We start from the raw sequence: 17,233 nt of genomic DNA, 5'->3' as shown, positions 1-17,233 counted from the left end.
GCATTTACTTCAGCAAGGAAGACGGGAATCGAAGTGGTGGGGTTAGATATAAAAAGAAGAATGTCGCCCGCATATGCGGCTAGCTTAATTTGGGAGTCTGATACTTGAAAGCCTTGAATAGTGGGGTTTTGACGAAGCTTAGATAGGAAGGGTTCTAAGGCCAAGTTAAAAAGAAAAGGAGATAGGGGGCATCCTTGGCGGACACCTCTGTTTAAAGCAAAAAAGGAGGATATTTGACCATTGGCGAAAACAGCTGCACGTGGGTTGGAGTAAAGTAAGGAAATCAGAGAAAGGAAAGTAGGACCAAAACCAAACCAACGAAGGGTGTGAAAAAGGTAGGGCCATTCAACCCTATCAAATGCCTTTTCAGCATCAAGGGCAATGGCCGCAAGGGAATGGGGCAAGTGGCGGGACTTAGATAAAACATCAAATAGTAGTCTAGTGTTATCAGTAATGAAACGGCTCTTGACAAAACCCGACTGTTCCTCACCCAGAAGATCCGGGAGAAGAAGATCGAGACGTGCCGCGAGAGACTTTGCAAATATTTTATAATCGATGTTGACCAAGGAAATTGGTCTGTAATTCTTACAATACTGAGGATCCTTCCCCTCCTTGGGTATAAGACAAATATGTGCATCTGAGAAATAACCTGAGGAAGAACCCAAGGTGAGGAAGGCATCAATGAGGGAATGTAATTTCGGGATGAGCAATTTTGAAAAGTGAAGAAAAAACTCAACAGTAAAGCCATCTGGCCCAGGAGCCTTATCTTTTTGAAGATTCTGAAGTGCAGCGGTCAGCTCTTTTTGGGAAATGCCAAGCTCTAAATGAGAAAGGTGAAGCGGGAAGTGAGCTGGTTTTTGGATGTTGGAGAAAAAATGGTCGAGGGAGTGAGAAGAAATTGGAGTTTCAGAAGAATATAAAGTTTTGTAAAAGGCAGAAAATTCAGCGAGAATGTCTGTGTCTGTATGTCTGAGAACAGATTGTGTGTCATAGATTGATTCAATGTTTAATTTGTTGTGCTTTACCTTGAGATAGTTAGCTAAAACCTTCCCAGCCTTATTTTTGCCCCCATAAAACTTGGCACTCGATTTCAATAAATATAAAGCGGCATCTTCCGTGGTTTTTTTGTTGAACTTCATCTTAGCATTAATCAGGGCTGTTAGACTTTCTTGTGATCGAGAGGTAAAATAAGAATGCTCCAATTTCTTAATGTCAAGAAGGATAGCAGCTGTAAAGCTTCGAGCAGCCCTCCGTTTCTTCGCCACAAAGTCAATTATAAAGTCCCTTGCCGCAGCCTTAAAGGCGTCCCAAATGGTGTGCTTGGGAATGGAGGGAGTGTCGTTAAGTAAAAAAAAATCATCAAAAGAATCAGTGAAGGATGCTGTAAACTTAGGATCTAAGAGAAGGGATTTATTAAAGCGCCATCGCCTGGGTCCAACTGATTTAGGAAGGATGTCAAGTTGAACCAAAGTGAGGGCATGGTCTGAAAGTAAAATCGGACCAATCTCTGCATGGGTAAGGGTTTGGACAATGTTGTGAGTAACAAAAATATAATCAATCCGAGATTGGGAATGATGATATGGAGAGTAAAAAGTGAATTCCTGCAGGGCTGGGTTACATAAGCGCCAAGCGTCAGTGAGCTTATGTTGGGAGATGGCTTGAGAAAAGGATTTATGTGACTTATTAGGAATAAAATGAGCTTTGGAATTTCTATCCAAAAAGGGATCAAGGGGTTGATTGCAGTCCCCTGCTAAAATAAAGTTGTCATCAATAAATCTGGTAATGTGAGAGGAGAAAGTATGCCAAAAAGTAGGGTCACCAGTAGTGGGGGCATAGACATTGAGAAGGGAAATTGGAACATTCTTAATAGAGAGCTTAACATATGTCCAGCGACCCGCATCGTCTGACTCCTGAGCAAGCAAAGAGTGAGAAAGATTTTTATGACATAGAATGGCTACTCCGTTACGCTTACCATCTCCCAATGAATAGTAGACGTCACCCACCCAACTTCTCTTCAATTTAACAGATTCATCAGCAGACAAATGAGTTTCTTGCAGAAAGGCAATATCAACATTTAAACGTGCAAGGTGCGACAAAAGTGTCTGACGTTTGATGGGAGAATTAATACCCCTAACATTCCATGTGACAATTTTCAATGACATAATACAGAAGTAAGAGAGAAAATGTCAGTGAGAGAAAAAAGAATATGAGAAGTACCCAGAAGAGAAGAGTGAGTTAATAGGATAAGAAAGTCAAGAGGAGGTAATATAAAATGGAAGTAAAAAAGGGAATAAGGAAGAAGAATAAAGAATAAAACAATGAAGATAGAAAGCTGTTGAATGAGGAAACAGAATATAGAAATGTAAGTAAAAGGGAGAAAGGTATGAAAAAAGTTGCAATGCAAGAGTATTCGAAGGTAAAAAAAGGAAGATACCTGTGAACCAAGGAAAACCAGGGAAAGGAATAGGGAGAAAGAGAAAAAGGAAGTAGCAAACAAGAGGGAAAGGGATGGGAACATACTTACGGAGGGAGAAACTAGGGAAGGACGATCACCGGGGAGAGGAGACGAGAAAAAAGAGCTGAGGGGGGAGCGCCAACTGGAGGAGGGAAGACATTCAACATAAGCGAACTACCAAATCGAGGGGGAGACATACTGTAAATTGTAAAAACCTGCAGGAGAGAAGAAAGAACAGTAAAAAAAATTGGAAAAAGAAAACATGATGGAATTAGAGAATGAAACCAAAATGGCAAACAGTAGTGAACAACATGTAACTACATTGTAAAAACATAAGGGAACAAAAGAGATTCAAAAAGAGTCAAACAAAAAGATAAGAGAAATAAATAAATAAATAAAAGGGAGAAAAAGGTGCGGGGAAACATGAAAAATGCAAACAGGGAAACAACTAGTATTAATTACGCTGACTGATTAGGAAAGCAGGACAATGGCACATGAAAGTCATGGAGGAAAAGCTGATGAGGAACTGGATAGGTCCATCTCAGATGTATGCACAGAGTTCAGGAAACTCCGGAGGCGAACAGGATCTTCATAGGTCGTTGTTTTGTTGTTGTGAGTGACTCTGAACAGGCAAGGATGGAAAAGGCCATATCTGGCTCCAATAGAACGAAGCTCTGGTCGCATATCCAAGAAGGCTTTACGGCGACTGGCTGTAGCTCTGGCGTAATCCTGAGAGAAAAAGAGAGTGGAACCTGACCATGTAAGGCGAGGGGAGGCACGGGCCACTGAGAGGACTTTGAGAAGATCGGTGTATTCTAGAAAATACATGATAACACCTCTTGGTCGTGAAGAAGTGGAGGAATTTGAAGACAAGCGGCCAAGCCTGTGTGCTCGTTGGATGTTGAGCGTGGTGCCTTCGGGCAAGTGAAGAAGTTTAGGTAAGAATGACTTAAAGAAAGCAATGGGATCATTCCCCTTGCAGTTCTCCGCCAGGCCGTAGAGAGAGGAAATCTGCGACTTCATGTGCGTTACCTTGGAAGATGACTCTTGAAGAGAAGATATAGAACGTTCCACTGTAGTGACTCTTGCATCCATCTGTGACCAGTTGTCTGTCAGAACTTGCAGTTTGGAATTAGTTTCCTCCATGAAAGGTCGGAGAGCGCGTATCTTCTCCAGCAACAGCTCCATGGATACAGCCGAGGTGGAACCTGTCGGTGATGGAGGATCTTTTTTGAGGCGTTTCGATGTAACTTTTCCTGAAGGTTGAACTGGATGTTCCGCGCTGGACTGCGACATTTGGACAGCAAGTTCCTTAGAAGTTTCCAGATGCGCCAATGCAGAGAAGACTTTTGAATTTTTGATGAAAACACGTTTTGGGGTTTTGGACATACGCGCAGCTGCACGCCTCTCCATAGAATAAGAGACACCCCCAGATAGAGAACAGAAGGTAAGTTAGCTCCAGGAGGATTCCATGCGTGGCTGCGAGAGGGAGCACCCTAACCAGCAGAGACAGATAGGCATCCAAGGAATATAGATTGAAGAAAGTTCCCTTTTCATCACCTGAAAACGTCAAAGGATCCCATAAAGGTACAAAATAACAGCTATTCACCTATGCCAAAAAGCCCGTACGTTGGAGAGCGAAGCGTAGAGTATCCATGCCAATGGGGTGCACAGAATGGTGTGTGATGACGAAGGAAAAGCCCATCAGGGGAGGCAAATCCTCACGATGGAAGAGGGCAGCTTGAGGCAAATGCACCAGTCAGAGAACACATAGGCGGAGCAGGGAACTACCAAGATGCGCAGAATCCAGATGTGGAAGAGCACAAGGAAAGTACATTACGCCCAGTAGGGAGCAAACATAGAAAGTATGTGCAGACAGTCTGTGTGAGGGAAACGCTCCACATAAAAGAAAATGGCCGCCAAAATTGTAATGTTGGTGAGTAAACCCCACATAGGTCAGCGCAGGCAAATTAAGGGCAGTAGCAGGCAGAAAATGAGGAAAGTAGCTCACCACAAGCAAATGCCGATGTTAGGAGCGCTGTAGGTGACAAGCATCGTCTGTGGCGAGACGCTGCTCCAAACTGCAAGCGTTACATTCCCCTCACGTTCTGACGTCGGAAGATGCTCCTGGCAGGTAGCGGTGGTGTGCGGAAGAGAGCGAATCCCCCTTACGACCTGGAGCGCTCACATCGGAGCCGCCGACCTCTTTGGGCGCTAAGCCACGCCCCCCAGAGATCCCCTTTCTAATGACTAAAGGTTTATTGTACATGACCCTTTTGGTTAAATTGGATAGTGTCACACAATTTTTAACTTTTGCCTTATACTAATAGTATTTTATGGTCAAAAACTCTATAATATAGAGTGCCTTTAACAGTCACACATGATGGTGGCTTAGCTTTATAAATACATTGATTTTGATTATGTCCTTTAAACATATCAAGTTGTGAATTATTACATAGGTGGTTGAATAAACTGTTAAAAGAATACATACTAGTACTAGAAGTAAGTACAAGAGTCAGATGCACCCCAAATAACTCAGGTTTTTAATTTCGGTGTTACCCACTGCTTTGCAAGTTGCTACTCAATGGATTCCTTTCCTCTAGTAGTGACCCCTTATTTATCATCATCATCCTCCTGCTTTTCCGGGGTATCAATACGGGGGTATCATTGTTCTCTGACCCATAATTAGAAGTCTCCCTCTTGTCTAGCTGGTTCCAACATATTCTCTGGATAATTTCACTCGAATGCGCAAAACACGAGGGTTTGTCCAGCTCTGATCTTTCAAGTGACCCTTTCTCTGTTAGTTTAAGTTTGTCTAATCTTGAGTTTAAGAGTAGTCTGAACATTTTGACGGTCTTTTGTAGTGTAGTTCCTATATTCCCAATAGGCGCATTGGAATAACATAAACAGCAGTGTAGACGTAGGACTGAGATCATCTAGGTCTCTACTGACTATGTTAGACTTAATTAGGTTTTTGCCAGCTAGCTCAGAGGTCACTAGAAACTTTCTCTAATGAATAGGGAGTGGTTAACATCCCTGACTTAGACAAGAAGGGATTAGCTTCTGACAACCATACAACATGACAACTTTGCTCCCCCAGAACAAGGAGTGTATCTCCAGAGTCGTGTGAAAACAATAGACAGCTATTTCACTTAGTCAATCGTGCATGCTTAGTTCCACCAGAGTGCAGTTGTTATTTTATTGAACAGTCTTCTTTCTCATGCAAGAGAAATGAATTGCCACAATTGCATTACTTATCATGAAGTAAAGTGCATACAGTAAAAGGAGTATTATAAAATAATACTGTAAAAGCATTGATATGGTTTCTTAGCCATATCATACTTTAAAACGGATAAAATATTTACATACATAAAAACAGTGACTAACGAACTCAACGGGTGCTTCTAAGTTACGCCTATCCCGGTGTACCTGACCTAAGCCTAATACGTGGGAAGGAGTAAGTAAGTTGCAGTTTTAAGTTAAGTTTTTTTTTTTCCAAGAATCTGAAACAAGAATTCTCTCTTAAGGTTTGAGTCAGCTCCGTACCTTGGTTATAGAATGAAGGAGGTCTTGTATCTCGTTTCTCAGGACTCGATCTTCCAGCAACCCGCGAGGGTGACTGGAAACACCGGAGCTGGATTTCTCGGCATGAGAAAAGGCAGCGTCTCTAGTGTGTCAAAGGGGAGGGGCGGCTTCTTTCGGCTCTCGCATCAGCTGGGCTTCGGATAAGTAGATAGCCGCTCTGCTCCACACCACCGTGTGTTTGCTTAAGGCAAGTGTTGGTATATTTTTACCTGGAAGGTGCCGTGTTTGACGTAAGGTTTGACATAAGACGTCAATAAAAGATGTCACTAAGAACTGCCTGTTCCTTTAGTGCTCGCAGGAGTGCAATGACAAATCAAAACAAAGACATGGGGAATTCCCAGGTTACTGAAGGTTTGGTGTGTCGAAAAAACTCGTTGTCCTCTCTAGGAATCTAAGGAAGTAGCCTTGCCATATTTGGGCTGCGTGGGCTATGGCTGAATATGGGTAAGATTCGTATGCCTTCATTAGGACATGATTTATCATAACCGCATTAGGGCATGAATCAGGAATATTTAATTACGGTCCTAGATACATTCACAACACCCACTCCACGTATAATGTCCATCATTACTAAATACTAAGCAATATATAAACATCTAGATATGCATGTGTTTTCCAACCCACCCCAAAATACAATGAATCGCATTTGAAATGGTATAGATACACTAAATGAGTATTATACTGTATGCTTTCAAGCAGAGTTATCTTTCAGGATATGCAAATATGAATATAGGCTGAATGAATTGCAAAAATTAAATTTATGAAATGGCTCTGAATACAGAAAAAAAGTCGAAACCATTTCATCACTTAGTTATACAGGTTTGTACAAATGCTAAAGGTTGATTCAAAACCTTGTCTCTAGAATCTCTAAAAATAGAACTACTGTATTCTAAGAATAGTTTACTTTAAGCAGAGTACCACGTGCCAAAAAAACTGTAAATATTTTGGAAATTTTAGGAGAAAATAATTTTGTTATCGGGAAGGGAGAAAAAAATAGTGTCACTGTCTCTTTGGAGTTCTGTTTATCAAAACTGAAGGCCGAATTCAGAGTTCAGGGATCGCTGTGAGCTCATTTTTCTTCAAATAATATTCTCGTTGTTAGGGGAGAACATTACTTCTGATAGGCCGGTAAAAAATTTGTCTACAACAGTAGGTGAAAGTTGGGCCAACTCCGAAAAGGTGGAAATAGTGCAAATGTGCGATGCATTGCCATCATCGATGTCAGGATCAGCAATGTTCACAGAAGGTTGTACCTGTGTGGTGCCGCTTTCCTCTCGTACCTCACCCCCACTTAATCGTAATGGTGAAGTCTCAACGAATGCCGTCATCAGAATAGGTAGCCGCTGGGAACAACACGTTGCATGAGTCGTAACAGGACAAAGCAAAGTGTTGATATCCATTGGTACTGCTGATGGTAGTGTAAGAAAAACGTCCAACACGCATTCTTCTCCGCATAGCAGATATCAAAGAACAGGTAAGATGCAATTTTGCCAAATTGGTCTGAATGAAAGAAACCAGGAAGTATTCAGATCTCTTAGCCGGGCCAATCCCAGGACCTTAGTGATACGGTCTCGATATCGTATTGCTAGGATTGTTTCTTCCATCGTTGCCGGGGTTTGTCTGTGACTTGGCTTGCCATATCGGAGCAGGAGGAACAAAAACAAAATTGCTGCTACAAGTCCCAAAATAAGAGGCAGGCCGCCGAAGAGCGAATGCACAAAATTTGGGAAGATGCCAAGAACTGCTTCGAAGGGTGTTAGCAATCCCGAAAATATTGTCTTAAATACATGTGCAATGCCACTGGTATCTGACATGTTTAAGATTTGGCTTAACATTTCTACGAAATGTACCGGACAATTTGTCGATAATAGGGTATGTATCTCTGCCGTTGTCCTTGCAACTTGCAGGTCATATGTCTCTTTGGATGAGGTTAAAGGCACATCTGTCTGTAAAAAAATAAACTTAATTCTGCTTAAAGTATCAATTCGAATAGAAGAGATATTCACATAAGGCCATATTGCCGCCTCCATGTCTGGATTGCTGTTTGGATACAATCATTGCATACAGTAAATGACCCTGGCCGTCACAGTTACGAGATAGGCTTTTCCTGGAACCATGCCACAGCAGCTGTGATCACTTATTAAAACGTAGCTACCGTTGGAAAGCTGTCTGAAAAATGGTTCTATCTGTGTAGTAGGGGTGCCCTGAAGATGACATGAAAGGTTGTTCGAAAAACCTTCACAGACCCCATGCAAGTTAATACCTTGACACAAGAGTGTACTGCTTAGTGATTGTTTACAATCATTACCACTAAGAAATACCTCTTTTTTTCCCTTCACTGTAACATTTGTGTGTATAAGGTAAATTCCAGGTCGATTTGATGTATCCTTTACCCAACCTTTCATACAGGCCTGCTGGTACAATTTTTTGGCAGTATTGAAACTGAAAAGTTGTTATGTTATGTTACGTTATGTTATGTTATCAAATTATTTATTGAGCGCACTAACACTGATTAGTTTCTTGGCGCTAATTTGACAGTAACACAACAGGGGTAAGAAAAGATAGGTTAAAAAGCTTGTCTGAAAAGCCAGGTCTTTAGAGCCTTCCGAAAAGGTAAGAGATCTTGACAGAGCCGTATTTCCAGTGGAAAGGTATTCCATAAATAGGGAGCAAGTGTTGCAAACCTACGTCCACCAGAACGTTTAAGCTTGAACGGGGGGATCTGAAGAAGGCCTAGATGGAGAGAGCGAAGGTTGCGGAGGGGAACATAACTGGTGATTAATTGATTCATAAATTCAGGACTTCTGCCATGCAGTGATTTGAACATCATACAGCCTGCCTTAAAGGCACAGCGTTGTGTGATCGGAAGCCAATGCAATTTAATGAGAAGGGGGGTCGCTGCTTGCCACCTTGGTTGCTTCAAAATCATCCTGGCAGCATAGTTCTGTACCATCTGGAGACGCTTGAGTAGATAACCTGGAAGACCCAAGTAGATGGCATTGGCGTAATCCAGATGGGACAGAACAGTGGCGATCACAACCTGGGTAGTAGCCTCCGGTGTAAGTAATCGCCGAACCTTCCTGATTTTTTTTAGTTGGTAAAAACACTTGGAGACCACCTGACCCACTTGCGCCTTAAGAGAGAGGTCAGTGTCCACGATGACTCCCAATGTTTTAGCCGATGGTGATGGTTGTGGAGCTTGACCCAGGTCTGGGGGCCAGATTTGGGGCCCCAGTGTTTGGCGCTATCCCCGGTCAATACCAGTTCAGTTTTACCTGGGTTTAATTTTAATTGATTTTGGTCCATCCAGGATTTAATAAACCTCATGGTCGACTGGAAGTGACTGACGGATTTTGCGGAGTCGTCAATGGTGAAGAGTAACTGCAGATCATCTGCGTAATTAAATACTCTCACCTGTCTATCCCTCAAGGTTTGTATAAGGGGGAGTATGTAAATATTAAAGAGGTGAGGTGACAGGGAGGAGCCCTGTGGCACTCCGCATGGGGTAAGTTGTTTAACACCAGTTAGGTCCCCCAGGCGCACCGCTTGAGAGCGGTCCTCCAAGAAGGATCTCAACCAACAGGCCGCCGTGCCCCGAATGCCGGCCTGTCCGACACGGTCGACCAAAATATTGTGGTCGACCGTGTCGAACGCAGCCGACAGATCCAGGAGCACCAGTGCCTGGGGAGAGCGTCTGTCTGCACAGTCTCGGAGGGTGTCCAGCACTGCGGTGACCACTGCCTCCGTTGAGTGTGCAGGCCAAAAACCAGCCTGATGGGGGTCAAAGCAGGAGGACTCCTCCAAGAAGTTAGATAAGATTTTCGCCACGTGTGCCTCTAGGATTTTTGCCAAGTAAGGCAACAAGGAGATGGGCCTATAGTTTGCCTTACATGCTGGGTCAGCCCCCGTTTTTTTTAGTAGAGGTATAACCGTGGCTTCTTTGAAGGCAGACGGGACTATGCCCGACAGGAGGGAGTCATTAAGGAGGGCAAGAACTGGGGTAGGGTAGGCGGAGAAGCATTCTCTCAGGATACGGGGGGGGGCAGATATCCAGTGGTGAGCCGGATTTAACTCTCATCAGAAGTTCCGAAAGCTGGCCATGAGTTATGGATGAAAAGTTGGTAAGAGTGGCAGAACCGGTCTTGATTGCCATGCCGGTCGTGATTGGCGTCTTTGGTTGCAGAATGTTAGCTTTTATATCTGTGATTTTGTCACTAAAGTAAGTGTTGAGTGAATCACACAAACACTGGGTAGGAGTTACTTTAGGACGGACATTCTCCAAGTTGGTCAGTTCGTTAAAGACCGAAAAGATATCTTTGGATTTGTTTGTTGATTCTAGGATACGAGAAGAGAAATACTCTGTCTTCGCTGCTGAGATGGCGTTCATGTATTCCTTCCTCGCCCTAGTGTATTTAGTTTTTTTCTCGGTATCATAATCACGGCGCCACAGGCGTTCAAGGTGCCGGAGGGCCTGTTTCCTGCTTTTCAAGTCGGCTGAGAACCACCTGTTGGCATCCGTGCGCCGTGCTAGTTTAATTGTTTTATAGGGAGCATGAAAATTGCTGGCCGTTTGTAGCCAGTTGTTTAAGGTGGATACTGACAGGTTTATGTCATTATCCAAGGAGGGGACGTCATTAGCTAGTGACTGTAGTAAAGCGTCCTTATCCATAGCGTTCCAGTTTCTGGCTAATTTGTCAGTAGTTGGCACCGTGGTTCTGATATTCTTAACACAGATCTTAAATCTGAGGATAAGATGATCTGACCAAAGGCAAGGCAGGATTAGCGGGGAGGACACACATGTAGTATTAGACCACACTTGGTCTAAAATGTGTCCTTTAACATGGGTAGGGGAAAGCACCAGTTGTTTAAAATTGAGGTTAAGCAAAAGGTCAGTCAGTTCTGCCGATTGGGAAACCCTCTGCTGGGTCTTTATACCAGTAGTTAAAATCGCCTACTAACATGACCCTGGTGTGATACAAAGCCAGATTAGCAATTTGTTCACTAAAAGACATAGGAAACAGTGGCATTGAGGTGGGTGGTCTATACAAAAGAACACATGCTATGGACATATGAGGAGTAATAATTTTTAGTACCAGGTTATCTGTGTTGACTAACGTCAAGCAGGTGAGAGTGGTGACCTCCAGACTAGAATGGATGATCGCCGCGACTCCACCTCCTCCTTTTCCGTTGGCACGGTCGGCCTGAATAATATAATAGTCGGGTGGCAGTGCTGCTATAATATCGGGTGCTGAAGTAGGAGTCAGCCAAGTTTCTGCTAGAAGGAGGATATCTGGCTTTTCCGTGTCTAATAAAAGGAAGATGTCCATCTGATGCTTGACAAGAGAGCGGGTGTTGAGATACAAGATGGCGAGTTCATTAGTGGGTGAATTAGGCGAGGCCAGACATGCTGCACGGGTGGAAAGGTGACAGCCTTGGCTCAAAATACCATACTTGCAGAGCTGCTGAAGTGTGTCCTTTGATAAAAAGAAAAGGTCGTTAATAATATTATACTTCATAAGATCGGCCCTGGAGTAGTGAATGGTTTGGGTATTATGAGGTGCCCCTAGTCCCGGTCGGCCGCGGACGGGCGCAGACGGGCTTTCCTTAGGCGCGCCTTCGGCGCGCAATCGTCGCCCCGCTGCGCTCGTCCGCTGCGCTTCCGAGGGAGACACATAATTTATGGAGATATGGGCGGATGACTCATATCTCGAGATCGAGATTGTAATGGTCCCATGTATTATCCATTCAATGACACATCTTTCTGACATTGTCAATGGTAATCTCTCAAGTTTTTCAATGCTCAGTATCGTATAGTCTGCTCTTTTTTGTGCCAAACTGATTTGTTTATCAGTATTGTTAAAGATAGAAAACAATAACGTTGTGTTGATTAAACGCCATGGCACATATCCTGAACGCAGGTTTTGTAATGTCCAACCTAGCTGTACAATAGAACGTAATTGGGACTGGCCATGTTGTAACATTAGCATGTCCTGCTCTATTATATCAATAGCAGATGATACAATGCTGTCCAGTGAATAGCTTCTGGAGGACAGAGTCGTTAACCCATTGTCCACTACAGAAAATGTTTTTTCCAAATTGATACGGTCAATTTCCCATATTTTTTCTGCAGTTTCAATTTGTTTCAATTTCCAAGCTTTGTTGTAAGCTGCGTATATACCGGCGTATATGAAACATTTTTGACGCTGTTTGCGAGGTTCCATTATGAAATCTCGCAAGTCAGCACCTTCTTTAAGTAAAGTTGAGTGTTGCTTTATTTCGGGAAGTGTGGATTCTGTCGCCAGTCAAGGCATAGTTTTCCTACACTATATGTTGTTACTATCCCTGGATGTTGTCTCTGGGAATATTTAGGGTCTGGCCTGTTCTGTTTGAACCCCTGTATTTTGTTCAGGAATCTATTCTGACAGTTATTTGTGTCTATGGGCCAGATCAACCATTTTTTCCAATCAGGATTTGTTCTGTTTTGTTTTAAAATATAGGACACGTCTAACCCCTCATCTGTAGTGGTGTTTCTATCAGGCATAGGTTTTGGTATAGACGGGTTATTTAAATCTTTTATCTTAGCTAAGCCAAGACAAGTTGTTTGCTGAATTGTGTCATACAGGAACATAATTTGTTCTGGGATCATGCAGGCTCTGAATAATGCTTCTTGACCTTGCACCTGCCATTCTTTTGTTCCCCAGATCGTTTTTGTTTCAATGTTGTTTTTCCAAAACTCAAAACCAAATGTTGACATTCGTCATCAATGTTTTCAGAATAAATCAATTTAGTGTTTGTCAGCATGTTTTTCATTCCTTTTTTATTTAACACCTTGAAATAAAACATTTCTGGATCAGTGTAATTAAACCCTGAAAAGTATGGGAATTTTTCATAAAACGTTTTTGAACTGCCTATTGGCGGTGTTGGACAATGTTCCCACTGATTATACGAAAAAATATTTCTAGGATTCGCAGATTTATGCAGATAATGATGACCATAGTGGCTATAACAGTACATCTCTTCATAATTCGATGAGCCCTGTAAATAATCATGTTCTGTAAATTTTGCCGACATTTCTAAATCTAACATCAAATTATTAATGTTTTCAAAGTCCCAATCATCAGAGAAAGAACTTGGTGTCACAAAGTCACTTAATGAAATCTTGAATTGGTGTGGATACTTCAAGAGCTCTACCGGGCCATAGATTTCATAGTCAGTTCTTTCCCATGCTATACCATCAAGTATAGACCTTGCTTTGATGTTCACTGATGATAGTTCTCTTTTCTCTATGTGAGAGGATCTGTGTGGTTTCAGGACCAAGTTGATGTTCTGACTTGCTGTGTCCATTGTACTGTATGTTCCATCAATAAATTTACCCAAAATTGAAACTAGGATTAGCCAAAGTAGAAGGATAAGTACACCTAACAAAATCCATAGTTCAATCCAAGGGGAAATTAGATGTGTTTCTTTGAGTTGATGAAAAAGTTCTTTAATTTTCATTTTGAAAGTTTTTGTTACTGGCTTGTCTTCATGTTCACTTGGATCATCGGAAAAGTCATCAAAGTTGATAAAGTAGCCAGATGCAGTTCTGTCAATTGGTGGGATTGCTTCCGGATTTCCATTGACCTTTGAATTCTCTATAATTACATTTGTATAGTCCGAGGCTACATCGTTCTAGACTGGTGTTTCTTGAACTGAAGCAATTTGGGTTTCCAGAGGCTCAAGTTCCATGGCTTTGTTGCATGGTTCTATTTTATTCACTGATGGTTTATTGAAGGTGATTAGTCTTTCAGTTTGAACCTCTTGTATTGTAGCAAGATTTGGTCTTTTGCTATTTCTTGGGAGTCCACTGGGCCTACTACTTATTATCGGCCACATGATTGTGGTTTCACCAGGTCGATGGAAACAACTCTGTTTTCCTTTTTACCAGCAAGTGGCGGTAGTGCTACTGATCTTGTTCCGCTAAAAGCGAAGACAGGTACTGCTTTTCTGTAAGAAGGCCCAAATTCCTTCTTCACCACGATCTTTTCTCTGACCAGATCCCGAATCTTTGGAATCCAGACAGGTCTTGCTGGGACAGGTGGTTCTTCAGTGGTTGTTGGCTTAGACTTTATGTTACTTAGACTTTTTCTTGTTTTAATCAAGTCCTGTAAAACAGCCAAACGATCTTTGATATCAAAGGTTTATTCTTCTACCACTGAAGTATGACTATCTAAGTCCTGGATTCTCATTCTAGTACCGAACAATACTTCATATGGAGTGAAACCCTTTAGAGAATTTCTTGGCAGATTTTTAAGACTACGTTGGACACTTATTAGATGTTTGACCCACCCATCACTCGAACCTAATACCCTCGCCGTTATAGATTGCTTAATTTCACGTTTTTATCTTTCCACAACCGCATTTCCCTCAGAATGGAAGGGAGAAGAGTACCGCAATGCAATGCCCATGCTGCTCATGGCCTCTTTGTAAGCTTGAGAGCTAAACGCAGGACCCTGATCAGAATGTGGCATGCCAATTGCGTATGTGCCGATAAAGACTCGCAAATCTTTTATAACAGCTCTGGCGTCAGCCGAGCGCTGGGGCCAGATCTTTAGTGAATCAAGTCTTAATAATTATGGGACCGCATTTGTCCGGTCGGACGTCTGCACATAGATAGCTTGATGCTGTCTAATAGTGGTGTCTGGGCTGGTGTCTGGTCCGGTTCACAACTGCGATCTCTATTGCAGTCCTCACAATTCTTTGCAAAATTGTAAATTTCTACGCTCATCCCCGGCCACCAGTATTGTGATTGCAATTCTATCAGAGATTTCAGGATCTCTTGGTGCCTCAGACCCAATCCCATGTGTGCCTCTTGTATCAAGAAGATTCTCCGGTTCGTGTTTGGAATTACTCTATCCCCCACTCCAGGGATTCGAGCAAACGGAACGGAGTTCGCATCAATTATGTATGTATTATTGAGTGGATAGTTGAGAGGTAATGCAGCATGGTCGCCTTTTAATGAGGCTTTTACTGCCAGCATGGTTTCTCCATTTATTTGTTTTTCTGAACGCTTATTAGTGGCTACGGAGGCAGGTTGACCAGCCGCCGCTGTGGCTCTATCAGCCAATGAATTCCCTGCAACGTGAACGCCATCACGTCGATGACTCAGTGTATGTATCACGTGAGTCTTTTGTAGTTCTTTCTGTAAAATAACTACTTGTTCCCAAAGCTTTTTATGCTTTGTTGTGGCACCTGTGTCATCTTCGTAACTGCTTTGAATCCAAGTCTGCAGGTTCTTAGTGTAAGATTGGACGCAGTAATGAGAATCGCACACTATTAGTGGGGGTTTCGCGATCAGCATTTTCAAGACCCATCTTTAGGGTTCTTATTTCAGCTCGCTGAGCTGTACAGTTTCTGAATGATTCTGTTTTAGTGACCAGTGGTCTGAATTTACCTAAGCGCCAAGGACCTTTAACAATCGCGCATGCATTGTTGTAAATTTGCTTTTCCACAACAAAATGTTGTGCAAATCTATGTGTGTAGATCACAAAGGTGTTTTGTTCTAGAGGCAGGATTTCGGTCGGCAGAGGACATTCATATTCGTATTCCATATTTTCTAATTGTTTTCATTTTCGGATCAAAATAGTGTTTCACGTCTTCTGCAGCAAGATAATTTTCCCATTGTATCCATTTCTATCTAATGCCACAGTTTTTAGATTGTGTGGACTTCTTAATGCCTCAATGGCTGATTCTGCTGTAAAAACAGTTATTCCCTTGTCTTGGGCTAGGGCTCTTTCTCTTGCTACAGCAGTTTGAACCGCTGTCAGAATTTTTTCTGTAGAACTGAATTTCATTTCAGCTTGTCTGTACAAATGTGATTTGTAAGCTATGGGTACCGTTTCTCCCTCATTAGAGGTCAGGTATGTGAATCCTCATCTTCCTGGGATGACTCGGATTACCAGATTGTGTTCGTTTGCACGTGTTTGCAGTTTTGATTTAGTTAACATGTCTGTCTGTAATGATCTCAAAATTTCTGTGCGTTCTTGAGTCCAATTATTTGGTTTGAAATCAGGTTTTATTAATTCGTAGAGAGGTTTAACCCTCTCTGCATAATTTAGAATGTATGTTCTTCCGAAATTCAGAAAACCTAGTATTGATTGTAAATTCTTCAGCGTTTTAGGTGCTTGGAGTACTGCACATTTCTTTAAGAAATTGTCTGCTAGGCTTTTGCCTTCACTTGATAATTCATATCCTAAAAATAGATGGGCTATTCTTGACTTTTTAAAGTTGAAGTTGTAACCTTCGGATGCGAATCCAAGTATTATGGTGTTCACTCTTTTCAAGTGAGTCTCCAGGTCATCGTCTGTAAGATAGATGTCATCGACATAGGATAATGCCTCATCATCATACATTTGTAGGAATTCTGTTACCCTTGCTGAGAAAAATCCTGGGCTATTCTTGAATCCCTGTGGGAGTCGGCAAAATAGTTTTGGCGACCCCATTATTGAGAAAGCGGTCAAATACCTGCTTTGAGGTGCAATGTTTGGACAGAAGAATTCATTAGAAATATCTAATGTTGTTTTATATTTTTTGCGCACGACGTTATTCATTAGTGCTGCACTGTGTGAGTTTTGGACTGCAAAAGTTTTACAGCACGAGTTTAGATGTCTGTAATCCAAAACTAGACGATATGAATCGTCTGGCTTGGAGAAGGGAACAAAGGATTGTTCATTTGTGAGGTGCATGTTTCAATCACCCCTTGATATTCAAGTTGATCTAAGATATCCCTGACTTGCTTTAGCTTCTTGTTTATTTGGGTACTGCCTCTGTGCAGTAGGTTGATTTTTTAATTGGATTTTGTGGTGAGGAGAATCCTCATCCCATCCTACATGATTTTTATACAAGGCAGGGGCTTGGGCCACTGCCCATTTTCTTACAAATGTTTATTTTTTATGAATTGGAATATTATTTGAGAAGGCAGGCATAAACATTTCTTCACCATGAGGGCACTCCCTGACAAACTCTGGTGGCCAGATTTCTCAGCTAACAGGATATCATAGCCTTTAGAAAGATTCTCCCAAAAGACCTTTAATTTTCCTAGTTTTATCTCCCTCTATACTTAATGTTATTTCATATAGCTTATGGGGCACGCTAACTCGCGTGACTGCAGTTTTCACTTGAATGTATTCATTCGTGTCCACTGTCTCCAGAAGA

Source organism: Lissotriton vulgaris, chromosome 6 (assembly GCF_964263255.1).
Source record: "Lissotriton vulgaris chromosome 6, aLisVul1.2, whole genome shotgun sequence".
Classification (NCBI taxonomy): Eukaryota; Metazoa; Chordata; class Amphibia; order Caudata; family Salamandridae; genus Lissotriton; species Lissotriton vulgaris.
The sequence above is the reverse complement of the archived record's forward strand: the minus strand, read 5'-3'. Positions refer to the sequence as shown.